The sequence below is a fragment of the Typopeltis vanoorti genome, chromosome 25, assembly GCF_054136105.1.
Source record: "Typopeltis vanoorti isolate ZY-2024b chromosome 25, IOZ_Tvanoo_1.0, whole genome shotgun sequence".
Classification (NCBI taxonomy): Eukaryota; Metazoa; Arthropoda; class Arachnida; order Uropygi; family Thelyphonidae; genus Typopeltis; species Typopeltis vanoorti.
Window position 1 is genome coordinate 46,410,006 of NC_143573.1, and position 21,396 is coordinate 46,431,401.

Genomic DNA, 21,396 nt, shown 5'->3' on the forward strand with positions numbered 1-21,396 from the left:
ATTGAACCATCAACAGACAAAGCACTCGCAACTAATACCGGCAACTCATTCCATTCGTTCACCACTCTCCAAGTAAAAAATCTAATCCTTCTCCTCAAACCTTTATGAACTATACTTACTCAACTTCCAGTGATGACCTCTTGTTCTACCACCACCCCTATAGTGAAGTGGTGAAACATTTCTCTTGAATCAATCCTATAAAACCCTTTAAGTAACTTAAATATTTCTAATATATCCCCTTTTTTTTTTACCTGTCGATCAATTGTTGCAACCTACAGACTTTCAATCTGTCCTCATAGGGACCATTTCACAGACCATTCACCATCTTGGTCAGTCGTCTCTGGATTTTCTCCACGACTTCCATCATCCCCCCCAAAAAACCCAGGTGGCCAGACCTGAGGTCTGGTCGTATCAAGGCTTTATAAAGAGGAATAATAAACACCCTTATCTTTGCCTGCTATTCTTCAGTAACCAAGTAATCCTGTGAGCTACACTGGCTACTTTAGCAAATATGTCCTCTAAACTTCAACTTTCTGTCTGCAACCCCCAAAATCCCTGGCTTCATCTGTTTCCTGGAGTACAGTTACATCAATGTGATGCACATTTTGTAATCTATTTATATTACATTTCTGTATTATATCACATAATGTTAAATGCCTCCATATTAAACTGACACCAATTATCACTTGCCCATACTGACAGTCTATTTTATCATCCAGCAAGCTCTCCACATTGCATTGATTAACTATTACTATCAATTTTGCATCATCAGCAAACAACTAAAAATTTTACTTCAGATTACTTCCTATATCATTTCTGTACAAATTAAACAGTAGTTGGACAAGCATAGAACTTTGCAACACACCAATAGTCACCTGCATTCTCTTAGATTCTGCTCCCCAATATGCCACTTTATGGTATCTATCCATTAGCCACCCTTGTATCCAGGAAAATGAATAGACATGCAGGAGTATCAAAGAGACGGGAACTTATGTGGAATTATAAAGCAGGTGATTATAATAGTCTTAGACGTCAACTTCGGGAAGTTTCATGGAGGGAAGAATTGGAAGGCTGGGATATCATTAGTGCGTGTGAAATTGTGAAAGAATATTTGTTAAAAGCAATGGTAAGTTGTATACCACAAGTGAAAAAGAGGACACAATTTGGAGTAAAGTGGATGACAAACAATATTAAACAGGAATTGCATGCAAAAAAGAGGCTATGAAAGAGATATAAGGAGACAGGTGAAGAGAAGATGCATGAAGAATATAAGACACAAGCCAGAAGAGTGACTAGTGTGGTAAGGAAGGTGAAACTGGAATATGAGAGGAGATTGGCCCTAAGATCCAAAGAAAATCCTAGGGAATTTTTTAGCTATGTGGCCAGTAGGAAGAGAAATAACTGTGGAAGAATGATATTGTGTGATAAAAATGGGAATAGAATGACTGATGCAGAGGACATAGTGGAATTGTTCAATGAATACTTTATTGGAGAATTTCATCCTGGAGGAGTCAGTTTTAATGCTGGAGGGATAGGGCAGGTTCGAGGTTTAGAGGTACAGGAGGAGTGTGTGTTTCAAATACTGAGTACTCTGGATGTCAGTAAAGCTCTGCGACTGGATGGTATTTCACCACGAGTTTTGAGAGAATGTGCTAGGGAACTGACAGTGCCTTTGACCTGGCTTTTCAATGAAAGTCTGGCTGCAGGAAAGGTGCCCAAGGAATGGAAGGAAGGTAAGATAGTGCCATTGCATAAGGGCGGTAGCAGACGAAGTGTCTAATTATAGACCAGTTTGTGTGTCATCAGCAGTTGTTAAGATCTTGGAGAAAGTAGTGAGGGACCATATACAGCATTGGGCAGATGAAGGTAATGTTATCTGTGAGAGTCAACATGGATTTGTGATGGGGCACTCTTGTTTTAGCAATATGCTAGCCTTTTATAATAAAGTTACAAGAACATTAGATGAGGGAAAGGCATATACTGCCATTTTCTTAGACTTAGCGAAGGCATTTGACAGGGTGCCACATAATAAGCTGATATTTAAGTTGCAGCACATGGGTCTGGATGTCAGATTGGTCAACTGGATTCAGGATTGGCTGTCTGATAGGTATCAGAGAGTTGTGTATGGTGAAGCAGTTTCAAGGAGGCAGAGGGTTACAAGTGGGATCCCATAGGGCTCAGTACTAGGACCTATATTGTTTAACCTTCATATGAATGACATTGCCAGTGGATTGCAAGGGGATATTCAGTTGTTTGCAGATGATGTGAAGCTGGGAAGGATTATTAGTAATAGTGCAGATGTGGTAGCCCTGCAAGAGGATTTGAATAAGCTAGATAGATGGGCAAATGAATGGGGGTATCAGTTTAATGCAGCAAAATGTAAGGTCTTGAGATTTGGGAAACATCGATGGGATGCTGCATACTCTATGGGAGGAGTTATACTGGAGGAAGTAGGGGAGACAAGAGATCTGGGGTTGATGATTGATAGAAACCTGAAATTTAGGGGACATATTGCAAAGGTGGTGAAGGTAACACAGAGGATTGCTGCAATTAAGAGAAGGACACTGACCTGCAGAGATAAAATGGGTTATCATTCCGTTGTATAAGTCTCTGATCAGACCACACTTAGACTATTGTTCTCAGATTTGGTCCCCAGGATTTGAAGGGGATAATTTAACTGTGGAAAGGGTACAAAGACGGAGTACAAAGATGGTTTCAGGACTGTACAGTTTTGATTATGAAGATCGGCTGAGAGAATGTGGACTGCAGAGTTTGGTGGATAGAAGAAGGAGAGGTGATATGATTGAGACTTTTAAACTGTTGAGAGGTGGTTACAGGGTTGACACTGGGAAGATCTTTCGCTTGGTTGAACAGTGGGAAGGAGTGATGACAAGAGGCCATCCCTGGAAGTTATGAAAGGAAACTGTGAGCAAGAGGGTGAGGAGTGGTGTCTTTGCATGGAGGGTAGTTGAACCATGGAATGCATTGCCTGATGGAGTGGTGAGAGCGAGAACGGTCAATGAGTTTAAGGAGTGGTATGATAAACTTTGTGTTTCTTAGGGGGGAACCTCCCCTCGATGAGTCTTGACACACTTTATGTTCTTAGGAAGGACCTCCCATGATGATTCTTTTGACTCCATGGAGGCCTAAATAATAATAATAATAACTAGTGCCATATCCATCCCCATTTGTTCTTATTTGCGTAACAGAATTCCATATGGTATTCTGTCAAATGCTTTTGCAAAATCCAGCAGAATCATTGTGTAGGCCATTCCCTTTATCCCACTTAGCTGCCACTCTATTATAAAAAGTTAGTAAATTACTAAGGCATGACCAATCCTTCACAAAGTCATATTGACCTTCATACAGTATCATATTATTATGTACCCATTCTTGAATTCTCTTTTTGACCAATTTTTCTAGTACTTTTACTACCATGCTTGAGATACTGATTGGTATATAATTTGCTACTGCGCTCTTAGACCCTCTGTTATGCAAAGGAATTATTTTACCCTCTTTCCATTCCCTCGGAACTCTTCCAGAGCTGAGAATTAAATTAAAGAATCTAGTCAGAGGCATTACCAGTTCATGTTCACTTTCTTGTAAAATGCAATCTGATAACTCATCTAATCTCGTGGCGGTATTTACGTTGCAATTCGCAATATCCTGAGAACCTCCATTTCATCCACTTCTGTTCTTAGAGCAGTAACTTCGTGTCAATGATATGGGCTGCACCTAGAAAATAAGGTCTATTCAGAATTTACCACCAAATATGATATGGGAATGGGAGTCGTGTATGTGTGATAGCATAGAGTAACTGATTAGCTAGCTGTTGACCATTTTCATTTCATCATGTTATCATTTATTCTGTGAATCAGTTACAATGAGTGCTGTGATAAAAAGAATCCTGCCAGTTGCTAGGCTTGTAGTGTGATATAGTGTTTGTTGGCAAAAAACAATAGTGCTGCGAAATAAACCAATGTCTGTGTAAAGGTTACAGACCTAATGTAATGAGTGACAGTAAGGTTAGCCAATGGTGTTGATTGTTTAAAGAAGGGAGCAACAACGTTTACTATGAAGAGCTCAGTGGCTGGACAAGTGTGGTCACAGATGGTTTGGTGAAAAGAGTGAACAAGAAAATGTGTGATAATCATCACAAATTCAGAACTTTCTTTTGAATTTCCTGAAGTTTCATATTCAGTCATTCATGAAATTGTAACAGAAAAGCTGGGGGTATAAGAAATTTTGTGACAAATGGGTCCCAAAAATGCTGCCAGTGCTCATAAACAGCAATGAGTAGAATCAGCTTACAAATTTTTGAAGCATTATGAAAATGAGGGAGATGAAATTTTTATTTCATATCGTGATTGGTGACAAAACATAGTTTCATACACAAACAACAATAACACAAAAGCAAAAAAATGCAAACAGACACCATCATCAAAAAAATTGATGACCACTATGTTCTGGGGCTGAAAAGGGATCTTTCTCATCAATTTTCTTCAGTGAGGAACCACAATTAATGCTGTTGTGTATTGTGAAATGCTGAAGAAATTCATATGAGCAATTCAGAACAAAAGACAAGTAATGCTGTCATCAGGGATTGTGCTTTTGCATAACAGTGTACGAGTTTGCACTGCAGCTCAAACTGTCCAGCATATTCAGAAATTTATGTAGGAACTTTTCAACCATCCACCCACCCACCTACAATCCCTACCTTGTGCCCAGTGACCATCTCTTGTTTCTGCATATGAAGCAGTGGCTTCCATCTCAGTATTTTGAAGATTATGAGAAACTGAAGAACAGCATGACTCAGTGGTTGAACTCACTGACAGCAGACTTTTGTGACATGAGTATAAAGAAGCTGGTGCGGCGATAAAAAAAATGCCATGAAATCAATGGCGACTATGTGGAAAAATAAAGTATATGTATAGGTATTTTAGCATATAATAAAACTTTTTTGCTTCTCTACCAGTTTTTTTTTTAAATTCTTGACTGGACCTTACTTTCTGAATGCCGCTTGTATATCCTTACCAAGTGGTCCATCAGTAACTCAACTATATTATCTGCTTTTATCACATCACCACCATTAGCACTCATTGCCAGCCTGGTTGGCCGAGTCGTTAGTGTATCCGCTCTCCAGCCAAAGGGCTGCGGGCTCGAATCCTGTCGTGGGCATGGATGTTTGTGATTGTCTGTGGAAATAGTAGTGGTGGTGGTGGTCGGCGGTAGATGGTGTTGGTGTAGTTGCAGTCAGTTGGTGGATTGAGTGGTGGAGACAGAGTTGTAGAGCAGGTGCTCTCCCTCAGTGAGTCTTTGGACCCCCTGGAGGTGTCAAATAATAATAATAATAATTAAGGTCACCCTTCTATAGTCACTTCTTCCTTAGCAAAAGAACTCTCTGAGATTTCTTGTGACCTACTTGGCTAGTTTCTTTTGATAATATGATTTTGCTTTATTTATCATGCTGGTTACCTTTCTTTCATGACCCTCATTCTGTTCATGAGTTTGCTGGTCACCTTTCTCCTTATACATCCTCCACAACAACAGTTTCTTTTTTTGCAGTTAATGCTTAATGATACCACTCATCCATTTAAACCTACCTTATTAACCCTCCCGATCTTGGGTATGCAGTCTGATATATTTCTTCCTTCAGATGTTCCTTAACTATTTCTCATGTATTACTAATATCCTTCCCTTGCAGGCTTTATGCTATGGTACAGCTTCAAGCTTCCTCCTAAGCTTGTCATAATCACCTGCCTTGTAGTTCCATGTATACTTCTTGACGGAATATTCCTTATGCTTTACAACATCCCAAGTCAACACTGCATGGTACTGTCCCCCATCGAAGGCAACATAGTTAACTTGGTTATGGATAGCTCTTCTGATCCTATGACCAGATCCAATACTCTCATACACAGTCTCCTCCACATTACATGCTACTTCAAGTAATTATTTCTCAGTGGGTGTATAATTCCATTTCCTTCTTGCCATGTGATCTTTCTTCCATCTTAACTATATCAACAAGGGAGGCCATACTATTCGCCCCAGCTGTCATACCAATTCTTGAATTCATTCATGCTACTTGCACACACAATATCCAATGGCAATCCATTCCACTCACACACTGCTCTATGAGGAAAAAATCTAGCCCTAACCCCCTTCTTGTCAGCATTCATTTCAACTTCCATGTATGCCCTTGTGTCCTTTCTCCACTCTACATAAAATTTCATCTACTGAAATTCTGTATGACACTTTCAGACGTTTGTAAGTCTCAATCATATCACCCCTCTTTCTCCTGTTTGCTAGTGTCTGCAGTCCACAAATTCTCAGTCTGTCTTCATAATCAGTATTCCAGAATCCTGATATCATTTTTAGCACTCTCCTTTGCACTCTTCCCACTGTATCAGAATTGCAATGGAAACCAGGAGACCAGACCTGCACACAATAGTCCAAGTGAGGTCTTATCAAGGCCTGGTAAAGAGGCAAAGTGACATCCTTATCTTTACATGTGAAAGTTCATTTCAGCATTGCAATTATCATTCGAGTTGTATTTGCAATCTTTGCTACATGGCCCCTGAACTTCAACTTACTATCTACTAACACTCTAAGATTCCTAGCCTGCTCAGTTTCTTTTAGCACAATCCCAATAAATTTTTTTTAATTTTTTAATTATTTTTTTTTTAACTTGTTAAAATATACATTAGACGATTGGTAACAAGGACTATTTACATATTATAAGTATATAAGTATATATATTACAGGGAAAGAAATATTTTCCTTTCGGGTATACAATAGAGAATGCAATAAATGAATTCAAAATTTACAGTTCGGTTTCGGTCTGAGTCAGCTTTCAGAAGAAGCGTATTGTCGTTGTCAATCCAGAAGATGGTACCAGTTGGATTCCACTCCTCTATGAATTTCACGACAATCCCAATAATATAATACTACACTGGATATCTAATCATGCCAAAGTGCATGACTTTACATTTACTGACATTGAACTGACATCCATTTTCCCATGCCCCCAATTCCAGCCAATTCAAATCATTTTGCAAGTACTGTATATCAGCTGCATTCCTGATTACCCTACCTATCTTTGAATCATTAGGAAATAGCTATATGTTACCTGTCAAATCCTTCACAATATCATTAATGTACAGATTGAATAACAGTGGAGCAAAGCCTGATTCTTGTGGTACACCACTAGTTACTTTAAATCTTGCAGACTCACATCCCTGTATACCACTTTCTGATATCTGTCAGTCAGCCATCCTCTTATTATTATTATTATTATTATTACCCCAAGACATCATGGAGTCAAAGACTCATCTGGGAGGTCCTTTTATCACACACACAGCTCATTATACCATGTCTTAAACATACTCAAACGACTTGCAGACACCACACTCTCAAGCAAGGCATTCCAATCATTCACAACTCTGCACAAAAAAACCTGCCTCTCACTCCCCTACTCACACCCTCTTTATACAGTTTCCAGGGATGATCTCTGGTTCTCCCCCTATCTCCCACTATTTTATGTAGAACTTCTCCAGCATTAATCCTATAAGAACCCTTTACCAACTTGTAGGTTTCTATCATATCTCCCCCTCTTCCTTCTCTCCACCAGACTCTGCAAATTACATCTTCTCAATCTTTCCTCATACTCAACATTCCAGAGGTCAGAAACTACCTTAGTCAGTCTCCTTTGGATCCTTTCCAACATCTCTTCATCCTTCTGAAAACCAGGTGAGGTGACCAAATCTGGGCACAATAGTCCGTGTGTGGCCTAATCAAAGCCTTATACAACGGAACAAGAATCTCCCTACTTCTACATGTCAGTGTCCTCCACATCATTCCCAGAAGCCTTTGTGTTGTCTTCACAATTTTGGCTATGTGTCCCCTAAATTTCAGATCCTTATTCACTATCACCCCCAGATCTCTTATTTGCCCCACCTCCAACAATATATCCTCACAAGTATAACTTCTGCATCCCATCTTTGTTTTCCAAATTTTAAAACCTTACATTTTGCAACATTGAGCTCACATCCCCATTTCTATGCCCAATCACTCAATTTATTCCCTGCTAATATTTTATAATCCAAACCCATATTCTCCAATTTATGCAACAGTCTTCCATGCTGTATTCTGTCAAAAGCGTTAGCAAAATCCAAAAGTATCATGGCGTATCCATTTCTCTTGTCTAGTTCAATGGTAACATTATAATAGAATGTGAGCAAGTTGTTGAAACAAAACCTTCCCTTAGTAAACCCATGCTGTTCATTGAAAGTAGAGATTCACTGTGAATCCATTTTTGAATGTAAGCCCTAACCAATTTTTTTCTAAATCTTAACACCACTCATAGTTTTCTGAGTTTTTCAAGTTTCTCATAAAAATACTCTACTTGCGTTCATCATACTAATTTGCTGATGCATGTCTTCTGGATCATACTTGGAACTTATTCCCCAGCCTATAGCAGCAACCAACCATATATTTTGTCATATTGGGCTCACTCTCACACCAGACTGCTTGAGAAGAACAACCTGCTCTCCTGCCTGTCTCCTATTCATTTTGACTGCAATTCATTTGCTGTATCCCTCCCCTCATCCTTTCTTCTCTATCCACCCTGAAAATACTAACTCCTTCACATTCTATCCCTGTAACTACATCATCTGCTGTTAGCCAAGTCTTACTCATGCCTATATCTTTTGGCGAGGTTGCACTAACCAGTGTCAAAAACTCCTCATTATTTCTGATACTTTTGGGATTAGTATATAGAAACTGTGCATTCCTTTAGCCCCAACCACATTTATCTGAATTGACTACTCTACTTGATATTGTTTGCTTAAGAGACTAGATTCTGCATTTGTTGGCCATTCTCACACTGATTTGCCTCATGGATGCCTTCCCTCACACACTCACCTGTATTCATCCTAATTGCTTAAATTTTCCTGACTTTGCACTTCAGCACTCTCAGTGAACAAAGCTCTCAGAAGACATCTAACATCAAAATCAGTTGAGTGCAGGTTATCAACATTATACAAATCCTTTTTTGTCAAACTCAGACCATAGGTCCATAAACTCTACTTAATTCCTTCTGCACAACCTTTGTATTGATTTCTTTGCTATCATTGCCCTTCTCCTCAGTTCACTGCCATGGCAGGACACTTACAATTCACATTCTCACTTCTCAAGTAATTAGTGCCAACCAAGGCAATTAGTACTTTCACATTACCTTTCTGCATCTGGATAGCATCACTAATATTAGTTTCTGCACTAGGGAAAACATGATTTTGTTAAAGTGTAACACTTCTGGAGTAACATTTTAACAAAAGTGTAACGCTTCTGGAGTAACACTTTCATTAAGTACTTAATAAAATTGTTACTCCTCTGATGATAGAATCTCCATACAAAATTTTCTCCTTGCCTTGTTTCTCTTGTTTATTCACATGATGTCGATTCTTACCTCAGACCTCCTGCTGCTTTATCTTCTCAGTCCTGCTAATCTTATGACCTTTCTGCAGTTTTTCAATTTCACACCTTGTGCTGTGAAGGATAACATACAAGCATGCTATTTAGGTCTACTTCATTCTCCTGAACAGCTATCACTGCACGTTCAGCATTAATTCAGACATTAACATTTTCCAATCTACCACCGATACTGTCTACTCTACTTACACATGCTTCAGTCTCTCCACCCCAACTGGCACTCACTCTTAAAACACTTACTACACACACTTGCTTATCAGTTTACTTTCCTTCCATAAATCCTTCAGCTTTTATGACAGATACATCTCACACAAACTGCACTGAACAAACTCCTAATTCATTTCACCCAACAGTGATGTCTTTGCTGTTATTGTTCTACCATGTAGTGATGCTATACTTATAGTTGAATTTAACCAAAAATATATGCTTTTCATAAAACTAAATAACTCAGTCTATCACACACCCATGTAAAACAACAAAACTACAATTAATTAAACTATTATTATTAACTAAATTATAAAAAAATGACTTATCTTTAGGCAGTACTAATCACCAGCAACTTGTACAATGTGCCACCTTGTGACAAATCCAATGAATATATTGTGGATCAAGATTGACAAATGCACTAGTGGTTACTGATTAATTGGTTGGCTCCCAGATATGAAGAAGTCAACTGTTAATAATGGCCCACTATTCATTTTTTTCTTGAGAATTGAGTTAATATTAATAGTTTGTTAACAAGCTTTTATCTATCATCCTTTTTAGGAATGAACTAAATATAAGCTTGCTTTCCTGCTGTATAGTTGATATGGATAAATATGGATGTAAATATATTGGATAGGTGTTAATTCTGATACATAAGTTTTGAGGACAATTGAAAGGATACCATCAGAAGACTTATTAGTATCTAGCCTATTCAGTATTCTTCTGCTTTTTTTTTTTTGTCGTTGAAAAAACAGAGGACTCAGCTGTTCTTTCTTGGTATAGTGAATGGTGTGGACAGTGAAGAAGAATGATACCAAGATATCAGCTTTATCCATGAATGATATTACAATTTCACTATCTCGATGTGAATGAGAGAAATTGGCCTGAAATTTCACCCAGTGTCCATTTTTTTAAATTTAATTTTTATGGCGTAAAGACATCAAAGGTCATACTGTGCCAGGACACAGGTCATAGCAGTACATTTAGTAATTGGTTAGTAGGACAATTACAAACATTCCGTGTCCTTGGATGTTTGGGATTCTAACCCATAGCCTTTTGACTGGAGAGCAGATAAGCTAACCACTCAGCCATTTTCAAACATAAATTTGGAATTATTGATGGCTTTCGTGCGGATGTTCTTGAGACACTTGTGGTGTGCCGAAATTCTTGTACTGCACATTAGTGCACCTGTTAAAGAACTATCTTGGATAATAGTTAGGGGGATTTGAGTAGAATGGAAGATCATGGCCATAATTCTAGCAAAAATTATCTGAGTTATTAGGTCAAAGTGGACATTTTTATTAGAGAAGAAACAGTTTCATTAGAGCATCAATACTTTATTGCAAGGAATCACTATGAGGTGAAAGTCATTCTGAAGAGTGTCCACCAAGTGGCAAACTATTGTGGATAGCTTCCTTGGCCTTCCAATTATTTTTTCTTTATTTTATATAAAGGAGACCATCACAGGAGACCTTCTAACCATTGTTCACATGATATTTATCATACTTCTCCTTGAACTCATAGCTATATCTTTCAACCTATTCCATCCATTCACCACTTTCCAAGCAAATATCTATCCCTTGCTAATCACACTCTTATTTTTTTTTTTACAATTTCCAGGATTTATCCATTGTTTTCTTCTCCCTTTCTGCCATGCAGAAAATATGAAGATTATTTTTTTTCTTCATTCTTATAAAGCCTGTTTAATAACTTATACATTTTTATCATGTCTCCTCTTTTTTCACTTGTCATCTAGTTTTTGAAACCCACAGATTTTCAGTCTATCCTCATAGGAAGCATTCCTTACATCTACCACAACCTTGGTGAATCACCACTGAATTCTCTCCACCATTTCTTTACCCCACAGAATCAAGATGACCAGACCAGATCTTCATGCAATATTCCATTTACTTTTACACATTTTCTTTTCTTTAGCCATCCATATCCATCTTTTATTCTCCACAGATCATTCTTTAGTCTTAATTACACATATCTGATTTCATTTACTTCACTTTCACTTGGATTTCTCCCTCTTCCATCTGACTTCATTCACACTTTCACCACATTTGTTTGCACTTCTACTTCCACTCATTCTCCCATTACTCTTTACTCCTATTTTTAGTTTCACAACTTTCACTAACACTTTCTTCCCTTTCTTTGACACGTGCTGTATTTGATTTTCTGTTCTCTCTCTCTCTCTCACACACACGTTGTTGTTCCTAATGATCCTTGCTGCTTTATCTTGCACTCATATTCATATCCATCTACTATTTAGATTGAGGTACGAACTGTAGTTCTCATGTAAATCACTTTTAATATATTACACTGAAGTGTGAGATAAATAGTTCATGGTATTTAAAATGTACAAAGGTACTGAATAAATTATTTTTTTTAATAAATATATTTTATGACCATTGTTTTTTACTGAATTTAATGCTACTTTTTGATAGGATAATTCACTACTCCCTTCAGTAACCTCTGTAACAAATGATGCTTCAGGTGTCATTTCTAGTAATCGAGAAATACTGGAGTAAGTATTCTTTTGAAATCTCAGTTTATATTTCAAAACAATTCAATTAATTCAGTTGGAACTTAGGTTGGTAGCATTTAAAGAACTATGAGAAAATAATCAAATTGTATATTTTTGTTTTATTGTAGTACTTCTTTTGCTACAAATTACAGTCATGTGTATTCACTGTGAACTGAGAGTAGGTATCTATGTTATGACTGAAGGTTTGTTTTGTATAGCGTATGTGTGAAAGTATTGAACAGCTGTTATTTACATATGGAAATACTAGAGAGAAAGAGAAAGTTCAGAACAAAAAAGATAAGGATTCTTTATTAAACAAATATGTAGCCAGCAAAAGAAAGAATGATTATGGAAGGATGACGTTGATTGGAGAAAATCATATAAAGACGGCTGTTGTGGAAGGTGTGGTGGAGATACTTAATGAGCAGTTCATAAAGGTCTTTCAATCTTGTGAATGTGACTTCATGGAGAGATTCAGAACAGTTGATAATGGGGAAGAAAGACTGACTGTAAGTGAGCAAGAAGTTAATGGGGTGTTGAGCAAACTAGATGTAAATAAGGCTGTGGGACTTGATGATATATCATCATGTATTCTGAAGGAATGTGCCAGGGAGTTGACGGCGGCCTTGACATATTTTTTTTAATATGAGTCTTGCACTGGGTCAAGTTAGTAAGGAGTGGAAGGAGGGCAAGATTGTGCCACTTCATAACGAAGGTGATAGAACTCAAGCATCAAACTATAGGCCTATCTGTGTGTCAGGTGTTGTAGTTAAGTTGTTGGAGAAGCTTGTGAGAACTAGGATTCAGAATTGGGTTGACAACAATAGTATTATCTTACATGGATAGCATGAATTTACTAAAGGGAGGTCATGTTTTAGTAATCTACTTACTTATTACCATAAGGTGACTGCTTCCATGGTCAGAGGAGAAGGATACACAGTAATATACTTAGATGTCGCAAAGGCTTTTGATAGATTACTGCATGATAAGTTGATAGTCAAACTAGAGCGGATGGAGTTGGATATTAGATTGGTGCATTGGATTGGAGACTGGCTATCTGATAGGTATCAGCAAGTTGTGTATGGGTGAGTGATATCCAGGAAAAGGAAAGTTACTAGTGGTGTGCCTCAGGAGTCAGTTTTAGGGCCATTATTGTTTAACTTGTATATTAATGATATTGGTGAAGATTTGGATGGAGATATTCAGTTGTTTGCAGATGATGCAAAGTTGGGACGAACCATGAAGAGTAGAGAAGATGTTTTGGCCTTACAAGAAGACTTGAATAAACTGAGTGATTGGGCCCGGGAATGGGAATGTGAGTTCAATGTTGCAAAATGTAAGGTTTTAAAATTTGGAAAACAAAACTGGGATGCAGAATTTATGCTTGGTGAGGATATATTGTCGGATGTGAAAAAAAAGGGATCTGTGGGTGATAGTGGATAAGGATCTGAAATTTAGGGGACACATAGCCAAAATTGTGAAGTCAACACGAAGGCTTCTGGGAATGATGCAGAGGACACTGACACTTGTAGAAGTAGGGAGATTCTTGTTGCATTGTATAAGGCTTTGATTAGGCCACACATGGACTATTGTGCCCAGATTTGGTCACCTGGTTTTCAGAAGGATGAAGAGATTTTGGAAGGGGTCCAGAGGCGACTGACTAAAGTAGTTTCTAACCTCTAGAATGTTGAGTATGAGGAAAGATTGAGAAGATGCAACTTGCAGAGTCTGGTAGACAGGAGGAAGAGGGGGAGATATGACAGAGACCTACAAGTTATTAAGAGGTTGTTATAGGATTAATGCTGGAGAAGTTCTACATAAAATAGTTGGAGATAGGGGGGGGAGAACCAGAGATCATCCCTGGAAACTGTATAAAGAGGGTGTGAGTAGGGGAGTGAGAGGCAGGTTTTTTGTGCAGAGTTGTGAATGATTGGAATGCCTTGCCTGAGAGTTTGGTGTCTGCTGAGAATTTGAATGTGTTTAAAGCATGGTATGATGAGCTGTGTGTTTGATAAAAGTACCTCCTAGATGAGTCTTCGACTCCATGGGGTCTTGGGTAATAATAATAATAATAATAAATGCTGATACTTTATAATGTTTACTATGTTCTAAGATGTTGAAAGTGATTATGTTGCTGGTGTTGGATCCTACTTGTTCTTAATCTGTACTTTGGATCCGACATGATTAAAATTATGATGTTCTTAACTAATTGATAAATTGCGAGTTGATTTCTAATTCAAATATAGAGAAAATTTATATTTAAAGACTGCACCACTCTATATCTGAATTAGTTCAAGAATTGAAGAAAAATCAACCTTCAACTGTTTCTCCTTAAAATATACACTGGCCGAGTATATTTGACTTACTTAATTTACCCGCTTTGGTTCGAATATTTTATGAATGGTGCAGTAAAAGAGATTCGGGCAAAATACAACTTTAGATAAACAAAAACAAACATTTAATTTTAAAATCACAAATTATCCACTTAAGATCAAAATGCTAAATAAGTTATTATAAACACTTCAGCCTTTCTGATAATAAAGTCATGTAAACTCAGACAATGGTAATTCTGTTATCTGTAATACAGTCTTCTCACAGTTCCTTTTAGCTATTTAATAAAGTTCCTTAATGATCATTCACATCAATATCTCATAGTTCCTTAAGTTTTAAATACAATAAAAATTCCGGTAACACCTCTTTACAAACAAACACTTTTAAATTTACACTTCAGTTAATCTTCACAATAGTTACTGTTAACATAAGGAAATTCTAGGATGAAACTCGCACACTTCTCTGTATAGAATTATTAAAGGTTGGAATAATCTTACCGATAATCTTTTTTCTTCTTTAACTTACACACAAACACTTTTTATAACCGTAAACACTTTTAACATTAATCGGCACTCATTAAAATAAATCTTCAAAGCATTAACTGAATTAATCATCGGTCACAATACACATAAACAAATGTTCTCGCATGAAGTACTACCGATCACTCATGAATTAAGGCAATACACAATAATTACTTATCTTGAAGTTTTATATGCACAGTTGTTCACTCTTCCGGCATTCAATTAATTCTTTAGACACTACAATTCTAAACACAGCTAACGGTAAACTTCAATTTTACAGCCCCTGCTACTCTAGTAACTCCGTGCTTTATTTCAAGATTCTGTGTGTCCTTGACAGGTCGGCCCTGAAATTAAACATCAACTCGAGTATTGCTAGTCTATTTAGTAGTCACTCAGCTATCTTCCGTAGCTATAATTGTTATTCTACAACTTATTAGCTAACTGCCTCTCGACTAGTAGACTTTATTTAGCTGCTTGAATTACTTGCCGACTCGCTATTATCGCACTGTGATTTCCGAATGCTCTGATTCCAACCTAATGCCAATCCTCTCCTTTCTCTCTCTCTTAATAATCTAATCTCTTAATTCCTTCATAATTTCAGTGTTCATCGCTTATATATCTCCATTCTTCCCGCCTAAATTGTTCTCGTGAATTCTTTGACTAAAACTCTTTTCAATAAACCTTCTCCTCACGTGGTATTCCAAAAACGTGCTCACTATCTAACATACGTTTCCATGACAACAAAACAAAATATAATGAAATTGAGCTATTGTATAATGTTAAACTTCTACAAACAGGAATAAATAGAGAATATTTACATTTCAAATAATGCGCAGTTAAATTATCAAATACAAGTTCTTATAATATTAACATAGTAATAAATAAAATAGCTTAATAATATTTAATACAGTCTTTTCATTATTAATACATATATCTTGATTAAATAATTAAATATTAAATAAAGTTAAAGGTAGTTATATGAATATTAAATTGTAAAATAAGTTGTTTACATTAAATAATATTTACAAGTCTAGCCTTTGTGATGGAAGATCATGTTGGATTCTGAAGCAAATAATAATTACTTTAATCTCTACATAATCAGAATCCAACACTGGCAACAGGATTCACCTCAGAAGTATGTGCATATTCTAAGAAGGGGCAAATAGTATGTAATTTCTTTATCAAGCAGCAACAAGCTTTTGAACTGGTTTGTAAAAATAAATAAATAAAGTGGAATTGTGTAAGGAAACAATAGTTCTGATTTTGAATCATATATTTTAGAAAAATGAGCTTGAGCTTAATAAACTATTCAGTTGTTCTTGCTAAAAAAACATTAAATAAATATGAAAAAAGGAATGATCTTAAATGAACATTTGCTGAAGAAATTTGCATACTGTCTTTTGCAAATACTTTCTTCATTTCCATGTTGTGAACTAGAGTACTTCTGTGGTAAGAAGAAAACTCAGTTTAGGAACAAAAAAAGATTTTGCAGCCAGAGACAAGAAAGCAAGTTTTGATGTGTAATAGTAGCACCGCCTACAACGAGTCTTTTGACTGCATGTAGATCAGATGATAATAAAAGCAATTTTATTTCATCTCATCAATTAATCTCATTACAGAAGATCCTCACTCTCATCTATAAAGTTCACTGATTACTTTACAATTTCTGCACTCACAATACTATCAGGTAATGCATTCTTCTCACTACCCACTCTCCATGCAAAGAACCTGAGCCTCACTTCCTTGCTTGTAACCTCATAGGGTTACAAGCAAGGAAGCTTCCAAGGATAGTCTTTTGTTCTAGCCATGTCTCCCTCTGTTTTATGAAAAATCTTCACAATAATTTGGTAAAAACCTGTCACTAACTTATGAGTCTCAGTTATATTAATTGTCCTATTCACAAGCCTCTGCAAGTTACATTCCCTCAATCTGCCCTCAGTCAGTGTATGTTGACCGGACACTGACTTATTGACCCTTCTCTGGATTCACTATAATATATCATCATCTCCTTGAAAACCATGTTACCAAATCTACACACAGTTGATTTGGTATTCATGCATTTCCTTGTATTTGGCCTAATCAAGGCTTTAACCTCTTTGCTTCTGAATGTCAAGGTCCTCCTCATCATTGCCATAATCCATTGTGATGTTCTTACAAATATATTAATGTGATCTCTAAACTTCAACTTTCCATTTACTATCACTCCCAAATCTGCATCTCATCAACCTCCTTCAAAATTTCCCAATTAATGTTATATTCAGCATCCTAACCTTGCCTGCCAAATTTGAAGACCTTACTCTTCACAACATTAAACTGATAGCTCCACTCACATACTCTATTGAGATCCTCCTGCAAGGCCATACCATCACGTCTGCTCCTTATGCAGCAGAGCTGATGATGTAAACTTGCAAGAGGCCTATCTGAATACCAATTACCTATCCAACTCACTAGTCTCTTATCCATTCCCATCAATTTCAGTTTAGTTACCAGCTTGGTGTGAGGCAATCTATCAAAGGCCTTTGAAAACTCCAACCATACCATTGTATATGCATCTTTCTTATCCACTAAATTCATCACCTAGTTGTATTACATAAACAGATTATCGTGTGCTTGCATTGTTTGTAGTTTGTGGGCTTGTTTGTTTGAGGTTGTTTATCAAATTGTTAAACTTAGAGCAGAATATAGTAACTGGCATTGAAAGGAAAATGGCGGTGGCTTTGTCTTTACAAGAGTTAATTTTTGATTTTAGTTGTTTCATGAAATGTGACATATGCTCACAAATCATTGGTGTTAGTGAGACATGGTTAACAGAGAATGACTTGCTTATGGGAATAGAATGTGATGTCTATAGCATTTTTCAAAAAGATAAAAGTGGAGGTGATGATTACTGGTGATTTTAGAACAACTATGACCTCTCTAGGTGGAACTTGAAGAGAGCAATAACGATAGTGGCTTTGAGGCCATTTGGTGTGAGGTTGAGGTTAGCACAAATTTTAGATATTTAGTGAGATGTTGTTACAGGCAAGGGAATGCAGATGGAGATGATTCTGAAATGTTCAGACAGATGAGAATGGGGAGCAACAGGAGGGTTATAATAATGCATGACTTTAATTATCCAAGTATTAACTGGAAGCAGGAAATATTATTATTATTATTATTAACATCTCATCTCCACGGAGTCACAGATTAATTGTGGGAGGTACACACTATTGCACACAATGCTCATCCAGCTGTGCTTTAAACTGATTCAATGTGGCTACATTCACAACACACTCAGGCAATGCATTCTGCTCACTAACCACTCTCCATGCAAAAAACAAACTCCTCACTCCTCTGCTCACACCCTCCTTATACAGTTTCCAGCAACAGACTCTCGTTCTACTTCCCCCCCCCCCCCCCCATTCTATGAAAAATCTCTTCCATGTCAACCTGATAACAACTCCTGACTAGCTTATATGTCTCAATCACATACCCCCCCCCAAAAAAAAAAAAAAAAAACTCTTCCTTTTATTCATGAGGGTTTGCAATTTACATTCTCTCAATCTGTTCTCATACTCCACATTCCAAAGACCACTGACCACCTTTGTGAATCTTCTCTGGACCTTTTCCAACATATCCTTGTCATCATGAAAACCTGGCAACCAAATCTGTGCACAATAATCCATATGAGGCCTGATCAAGGTCTTATACAATGGCATCTGCATAAATGCATGTCTTACCATGATTCCAGATTTCATTCTTAAGCTCCTCATTCATCCATTTTACACCTACCTTATTCAGCCTTTTGGCCTTTGGAATACATTCACACATTGATGCTGTTATGTATTTCTTCATCAATTCTCAAGCAGCATTCATTTCCTTACCACTCAACTCCTTGTTCCATGCTATAGCTCCAAGCTGTCTCCTAAGCTTGTCATGATCACCAATCTTATAATTCCATATATATTCTTTCCTCACAAACATCTGCATATGGCTAGCCACAACCTAGGTGATCACTTCAATGATCACTCTCACCAACTGGAGGAAAGTGTGAAACTCCACTCACAATTACATTTTCTGATGGAATGATCAGATCTAAAACTCTTGATCCTCATGTGCCCTCCTTTACATGCCGACTGAGATAGTTCTCTCTGAAAAATTGAGAAATTCGTTTTCCTTATTCCCAAATTCTATCTCTTTGTTCTAATCTATGCTGCCATAATTAAAATCACCCATAATAATTACCCTTCCTTTGTTCACTAATCAAAGTTGTGTATACATTTCTTCATCATCACCCTCCACATTCCCAGACCTATAGCAAAATCCAACTAAATGTGTCTTCCTCAACCTCCACGTTATACCACACTGCCTCATAACCATTGCCACTATTTTCCTCTTTCATGTCTATCTTATGTGGATATAATTCCCCTGCTATCATCAGCAGCACTCTGTCTCCCTTCTTGTCCTTTCTATTCTGGCAAAAAATAGTATCCTTTCATTTCTATTCCCATTACAATATCATCTTCTTTCAACCATGTTTCACTTATTCCGAATGATTTTTGGGCAAATAAACTGAATCAGTGAAACCATTTCATCTCCCTTATTTCTGATACTTCTGGCATTTGTAAACAATATGCAGTAATTCATTTTTAGGTACTATAACCAGTCCTATCCAAGCCATTCGTTGGTTGTGATTTCCCCACCACAACTGTTCACTTACCACACATATCTGATCAGTTTCAACATCCCCATATACTCCATCTTCATACCCACATTCACTACCACTTCTAACATCCACACTCCCTATGCCATGTCTCACTGTCCACCAATGCTTCCTCCATTTCCCTCTTTTTCTTTCATTCCCATTCTCTCCTCATTTCCCACATTGCTACTGTTTCCACTGCCAAGCACTTCTGTCTCTTCAGTACCACTCTCCTGATTTTTCGCTTTATCTCTTGCTTTTGATCTCTTGCATGCATCATGCACTGTACTTCCATCCAGCAGCACTTTCTCCAAAGCCATTCAAATGCAGCCTATCACACCTGTATAATTTCATTCTTCTCTCATACACATGGCATACATCCACAAACCTTCTCCTCACACAGCTCCGCTAGAATACCATTCATGATTTTGGCTCTCCGTCACAACTCATCGTTGTCATACCTTGGCAACACACTTAAAACCTTTCTCACTACATTGTTATCTTTCACTCTTCTGAATAACCTTTTGATATTCATCTTCATGTGCTCCTTATGTCCACTTAGATCATTTGTCCCCACAATCACCACGAACTCTCTTGTTCGTTTCTTCCTCATGTCCAATGCCTGAATTATCCTACTGATTCTCCTTCCTGGATAGCAGACCTTATGGACTCTCTCATTAACTAATCCTCTAACTATGAAATCTCCATATACTGCTATCCTGGAATCACTCGTCACCTGTTTTACTCTTTCTTTCTTTCATTCTATTCTCTGGCATACTTTCATTAGTTTCCACTAAATATCTAATATCACTCTGCATATTCCTCATTTCATTTTTAATAACTGTTTCATCAAATCTTGCATTCTGACAATTTCACTCTCTTTTGTAATTAAAATAAAAAGCCAGAAGGCTAGTTTTCTGGCAATTGAATAGATATTAAATGGATAAGAATCCTATATTGTTATATAGCCAGTAAGTGAAACTCAAGATCGATAACTACGATCTACAAGTTTCAATGCTGAAAAACTATCGGCGAAGGCAATTCGAAGCAAAGGTGGAGCAAGCTCCTCACTATTCTTGATATTCTCTCATAATGTAAAATACAGCTCCTAGGAGATGTAATACTGTCATTACATTATGAGGGGAGGTCATTACCCAGACCGGTTTCAACCTTTGTTGAGGTCTCATCAGTGAGTAGGCAGACCTGGAAAATATCAAAGCTTAGTGAAAAGAACTTACATACCTTCACTATACGAATGCCATAAAGGTGTGCTTGTATTTTGTCATCATCATCATCATACATATCAAGGATTTAGGCCTAGTATGGCCTGTTCCGCCTTAGAAGTCATCGTTGAATCGTTTAAGAGGACGTCCTGGTTTTCTTTTTCGTAATGGCTTGTACTTTAAGGCTTGTTTTGGTAATCTTTCTGTTTTCATTCTTTGAACGTATTCCATCCATCTATGTTTATATTTTTTAATTTTTTCAATTACTGGTTCTTGGTTTAATTCTTTCATAATATCTTCGTTTCTTTTGTGATCAAATAGGGTATACTTTGCAGTTTTTCTCATAAACTTCATTTCTGCTGTTGTTAATCTTTGTTTGTCTTTTTGTTTTATTGTCCAGATTTCGCTTCCATACAT